We start from the raw sequence: 6,000 nt of genomic DNA, 5'->3' as shown, positions 1-6,000 counted from the left end.
GCTCTGCTGAGGCTGTGAATCTCCTCCAGAGACGTTCAAGTTCCTGCAGAATGGGAGTCATCTTGTCGGCCAGTAGTTTGGTTTATCCACGGATGTTTATAGTGCATCTATAAATGTCATCTCCCCAGCACCTTGATCACTCATGCAGCCCCATATCATGATACTCTCACCTCTGTTCTTCACTGTGAGGACGATGCATTCACTGTGGTAGTGCTGACCATGTTCACATCAAACATGCTGGACTCCATCTGAGCCCAACAAGTTCATCTTCATCTGACCAAAGAACATTCACCAGGCGTCATTTCATGTTCAAGTTAAATCTTAAAGTTTTGCACTGAAACACAAATAAGCTATTTTTTTTAGGGGGTGGATGTTATAAAGTGTCCTCCATGCTGTCTGAGCTTTACAGAAACTCTGATTTTCATTGATATCTCACGTGCCAAGTCTGCAGCAGCTGTTTTTCAGAGGTAGACTGTAAAAGAGGTTCCCTGTCTGTGGAGTCATTTTAGGAGGACGACCACTGCAGCTCTGATTAGTGGTACTGTGGCTCTTTTTATAGCTGCTAATCTTCTGTATTCTTTTCTGTCTTTTTGAAATCTCACAATCAGATTTTTAACACTCCTCTGACAATTCTTTTCCACATGGAGCCATGATACAAACACACAGACAGATGCAGCCCATAGGTCCGAAACTGAGAAAGTCCTGCTGTTCACAGCTCATTTTATACCCATGTTGATGCAGTTTGACCTGTTGGACTTCGCAGGTGGACCAAACCTATACGTTTCAGCGATCACAGCTCCCTTTTGTTGCGCTGGGTTTCTACTTCAGGGCCTGAATTTTCAATATTGCCTTCTTAAAGCATTTATTTTTGATTGTTCAGAAGAGAATAAACTCCTTATACTGCAATCAAACTGTGCCATTATATACATAAAACACAGTAAAAGTCTAAAAAAAAAAAAGAAGGGACAAGCAGGAGCTTAAGGCACAAAAGAAAACTTTACTCTGTGAATTAGCATGAGGTCGCATTACCCTTTGATGTGAAGCAGATACCTCAGTTCCTCCCTGCGACGTATTGTGATTACTCATTAAGAGTCACACTGCCAAACTTCATCTGACGCCCCGGATCAGGGTTCACTTTAGATTTCATAGATAAGGCGACAAGACGAGGCATCACCTTAGCGGCGAGGCCCGCTTCATCATGCAGGATGACTAATTACTGCTGTGGCGCTGCTGGTGAGCTGCCAGAATACAGAGAAGAACCGCCACTATAATAAGTACAAAAAGTAAATAAATTCTGGCTTATTGTTATTCTTCGCAAGAAATTTATGCTTTCTAACTTCTCTTCAGTGGAACAGGGACAGAAAACAAACAAATGCTTCCAAAGGCCTTCAGAAAACTGCAAATGAACGAAGGCGGTTTGATGCATCACAAAATGCAGCCATTGTGTCGCTGGAAAAAAAAAAGAATGTACCTGCACACAAAACAGGGGCTCTTTGCTCCCGTCTTCTTGTGTGCGCAGTCACACAGCAAAGATCAAAGTGTTTTCTGTTTTTTGTTGCAGGACAATAGTGATTGAGTGCAATTAAGTAGAAAGAGGAAATACTAGAACATGTGTGTATATATATATATGTAGTATATATACACACATACATGGTCAAAAAATAAACCAGTGACAAAGCAGAAAAAAAAGAAAATAAAAGGTATTAGCTAAAGATTATCTAAGATCTGCATTCCAGATGAGACAATAAGTCTGTGGTAACTCGAGAAGTCACCAATTGATATGCTGAGCTCAGCTAACCTTGCCTGAAACTCTAAGTTCTTTGTTGACACAACAGACATGAATCCTTTTTCTCCTTACTTGTCAAATCCTTTTTCTTTTTCTTTTCTTTTCTCCCCAATATCTTGTTTTTTAAAACCCCTCTGGTAAAAATCAAGTTTTTATTTTCATTTTTATTTTGATAATATATCCATGTTGTGTTGTATATATGCTAGAAGATCGTGAACAAAATAAAGAGTTGGTATTTTCACCGTGAAATTTCAGCGTAGGGTGGCAACTTCAAAACACTAATTTATACGTCCAAGGATGAAGAAAACAATCCTGTACGCTTGCATGTTTCATTTTGTATTGATTTTAAGTCATTTTGGAGAAGTTTCTGTAATTTTTTTAAACAAATTTTGAGTCATTTTGGACAAGTTTTGATTCGATGGACGGCTGTGGCTCAGGTGATAGAGCAGTTATTCTCCAATAGGTTGTAGGTTCGATCCCCTCCACAGTCGAAGTGTCCTTGGGCAAGACACTGAACCCAAAGTTGCTCCCAATGGCGGGCAGCACCTCGCATGGCAGCTCTGTCACCACTGGTGTATGAATGTGTGTGTGAATGGGTGAATGAGGAACACATTGTAAAGTGCTTTGAGTGCCGCTAAGGTAGAAAAGTGCTACATAACTGCGACCATTTACCATCCATTTAGATTTTTAGAAGTTTTGTCATTTCAGGTAGAGACTAGCTGGGCGACTGTGTGTAGAGAAGCCTCTAGTCTCCACTCGGTTACTGCAGCTGTGAGGCAAAACCTCAGTTTGAAGAGTGTAATGAAGTGTTTCAACATCAGATTTTGTAATAAACTAAAGTAGTTTAATCTACCTGCAAAATGACAGTTGCACCGGTGTAACCGATGAAAATGTTTTGTTGCACCTGGCAGAGTTTTGGGTGCATGTGCGACAAAAATGGCTGCATGTTTTTTTGAAGACGTACACCTAGGCTAGTTTAAGATATCCATCCATGCATTATCTACACACCGCTTAATCCTCTCTAGGGTCGTGGGGGGACAACCAGGCACACTCACATTCACACCTACAGACAATTTAGAATCACCAATTAACCTCAACATGTTTTTGGACTGTGGGAGGAAGCCAGAGAACCTGGAGAGAACCCACGCTGCACGAGGAGAACATGCAAACTCCACGCAGAAAGATCCCGGGTGTCCTCACCAGGACGCGAACCAGCGACCTTCTTGCTGCGAGACAACAGTGCTAACCACTGATCCACCTTGCAGCCCCTAGGTTAAGGTATGAGGGGTTTTTTTTTGTTGTTTTTTTTTTCATTGAGAAAACTTCTAAATGTGTAGCTCTGATACACAAAGATGAATTTCAGAGGTTAAAGATTTAAACTCTGGAACATCTGATTAATCAAACTCGCCCATGGGTGACTTGAAAGACATTCTTCTCAGAGTAAAATGAAAAATGAGCTTGACTCACTCCCACTTCCACCTGAGATTGGTGATTGCATGCAAACTGAAGCAAATCTCCACCCAGCCTGCAGTCTAATCAGCAGGTAGCTAAAAACTCCTATTCAAAGCAAACTTTTCACTTCTGCTGTAATAATTTTCAAGGTAATTATTGCAGTTTTTTCCTTAATTTGTGCATTCATTTCCATTGTGTTTTTCTGCCCTTTTGTAACGACTCCTTTGTTCTGTATGTGGATAACAGAAGGACACATTGTACATGTGCTGCTGCAGTTATTCTTCTTTCTGCTCCTTGAACTGAATGTATGAAAGTGTTTCTATTGGTTTTAGTCTCACATTTTTGTGCACCTGATTACTTCTGTATTACGCAACGACGATGAAAAGAAAAACATCTTCATCTTTGTTTGTTTCCATGGTGTGTTGGAAGCTTTCGGGCTCTAAATCTTTTTTTACTCACACAGTAAAGACAGGAGACGTTCTGCCGGTGTCGTATTTGCTTCGCTAAATTAAGTAACTGAGTTTAGACGATAATTAAGAGTGTGTCAGAGTCACTGTTGATGCATTGTTGGCTAAAGTAATCATCGGGGCTGCCAGCGCTCACAGAGTGGAATTTATTAATGAAACACCTCCTCCCTCCCACCACGACACAAAACTCGTTTTAATTTAAACATCTCAACTTCCAGGATGAGGCAAGATGAGCCTGACTGAAAGGTAGAAAATGATGCGCAGTGTCTCTTAAAACTATTCTTACAAGTTTTCTGTTGGCACGACTTTCTGTAAGAGAAAGATTGTCAGCAAAGAATTGTGACTGTTGAACCCTCTGAACCACCAGTGGGTTTGAAAGCCACGTTATCTTTTATCCAAAACAAGTCAACAAAACACCATTTATCCGTGGTGACAGAAAGAATTGCCACATTTTCAACAGTCCTTGAAAAAAACAGGTGTGAATTGCTGTTTTTTTTCAATAAAATGAACGAAGTCAAAGGTGAAGAAAGTTTATATTTTTCATCAAAATCACTGCAAAAATAAATCAGTTGCGCTAATCAGAGTCTGTAAAAAAAAAGCAAAAAATCTGCGCTACTTGCCGCGACCGAGAAGAGTTATTGGTTGAACTGCAGGCAGTGTTTACACAGAGCAGAGAAGAGACAAGTATGGAGATGAATTTCCATCCATCCATTATCTATACACCACTTAATCCTCACTAGGGTCATGGGGGGCTGGAGTCTATCTCAGCTGACTTAGGGTGAAGGCAGGGGACACCCTGGACAGGTCACCAGTCTATCACAGGGCTACACTTAGAGACAGACAACCAAGCACACTCACATTGGAGATGAATTTAAAATGTAAATAGCCAGTATTGGTACCGTCTGTTTGGAAAGTGTAGCCAATGGTGGCGTTTTCCACAATCCTCAGTGCCATGCCATGTCTCCTTACGGTCAGTGGAGAGAGTGTAAGTGTGTGTGTGTGTGTGTGTGTGTGTGTGTGTAGGTCTATATGTAGCTGTGGGTGTATATCTATAAATGTAGGGTGGGAGGGACAGGTTTTCTCGTTAGTTTTTTCTTTGCAATGTTTTTAAATCCTGTAAAGCACTTTGTGTTGCTATTTTGTATGAGAAGTGCTATATAAATAAAGTTTGATTTGATTTAATACATGTTGATTACAGGTTTTTTTCAAATTGTTGTAAAAGAAATGATGACAGAAATGTAACTTTTAATGATTTATGGTATTATAATCGTGTCATTTGTGAATTCTCTCCTTCTTTATGGTTGGTCTGTTTCCATAGAGGTGCAGAACTTTACATTGCAGTGAAAAATGAGCCAACAGTGAGGGAAAATGAAGTGCAAAGCAGAGAGTAGGTGGCAAAATATCTACAGACGCCCCATGTGTTTCTGTGTTGGTAACACCTGTGGACACGTAGAAAAATGTTGTTCATGTCGATTCTATGTTTTACACAGTTATGTTAAAGAAATAACTAAAAAATTCAACTTTTAAAAGGATTTGTCACATCCTAACTGAGTCACTGTTGGCGTTCGGAGGGTTAACACATTTTAAGCCGCTGCAGGATTCAGTGAAGTGTTTCTGGGGGATGATTTTGGACAGAGTTGGAACTGTCGTCTGCAGACAGTCCCAGGATGCCGCTGCTATAAACGGCAGAGTGAAAGCCGAGGCTTCATTATAAGATCTGCATTCCACGGTGACAGCTGATTTGACTGCGGCACCCTTCGGCGTGCCATCGCATCCGACAGTCACCTCGGATCGGGCTGCCGCGGGGCGCGACCCCGTCCGGGCCTCGCCGTTCTGTTCGACAGATCAAGGAGCGGCACGCTGCCTTGCTTTTCTTTCCGATTCCCGAGCAACATCAGATCCAAGCTGCAAAGAGTGTGTTTACTACGGCTTCCTCGAGGCCAGGTGTGAGGGGGAACACAAACACACCTCAGGTAGATCTCTCCCTCAGGGCTGCCTTCGTCTTTTGTTGCTTGATTTCAACCTCTTCAATGTGACTCAAAACTTCCTCAGGGAGACTTTTTTTCCCCCTGCCAGCAACAGAAAGCAGCTCCCCTCGGCGCTGCTGCCCTCCGTCCACCTCAGCAGAGCAGGCAGCTATTTGTTTTAGCAGCCGAAGAATGTGTCCATTGTCTGTCCGCAGCCATCCTGAACTGACTGCTATAAATGCGTCTTTTGTCCGCCGTCCGAGTGCAGACAGAACTTATCCTGCGCCGGGTGGCTGAGTCCGTGATGGGGTTTCAGGGTGGAGAGAGA

At 42.0% G+C, this 6,000-nt stretch overlaps 1 protein-coding gene across 1 annotated transcript in view; it reads right to left on the bottom strand.

The window, feature by feature from the left end:
• Positions 1-6,000, bottom strand: part of znf385c (zinc finger protein 385C) — a 129,898-nt gene that overhangs the window by 24,132 nt on the left and 99,766 nt on the right. The gene's annotated exons all lie outside the window — the stretch shown is intronic.

The sequence above is a fragment of the Stegastes partitus genome, unplaced genomic scaffold (assembly GCF_000690725.1).
Source record: "Stegastes partitus isolate 25-593 unplaced genomic scaffold, Stegastes_partitus-1.0.2 Scaffold376, whole genome shotgun sequence".
Lineage (NCBI taxonomy): Eukaryota > Metazoa > Chordata > Actinopteri > Pomacentridae > Stegastes > Stegastes partitus.
Note: the sequence above shows the minus strand (reverse complement) of the source record. Positions and strands in the feature narration are given on the sequence as shown.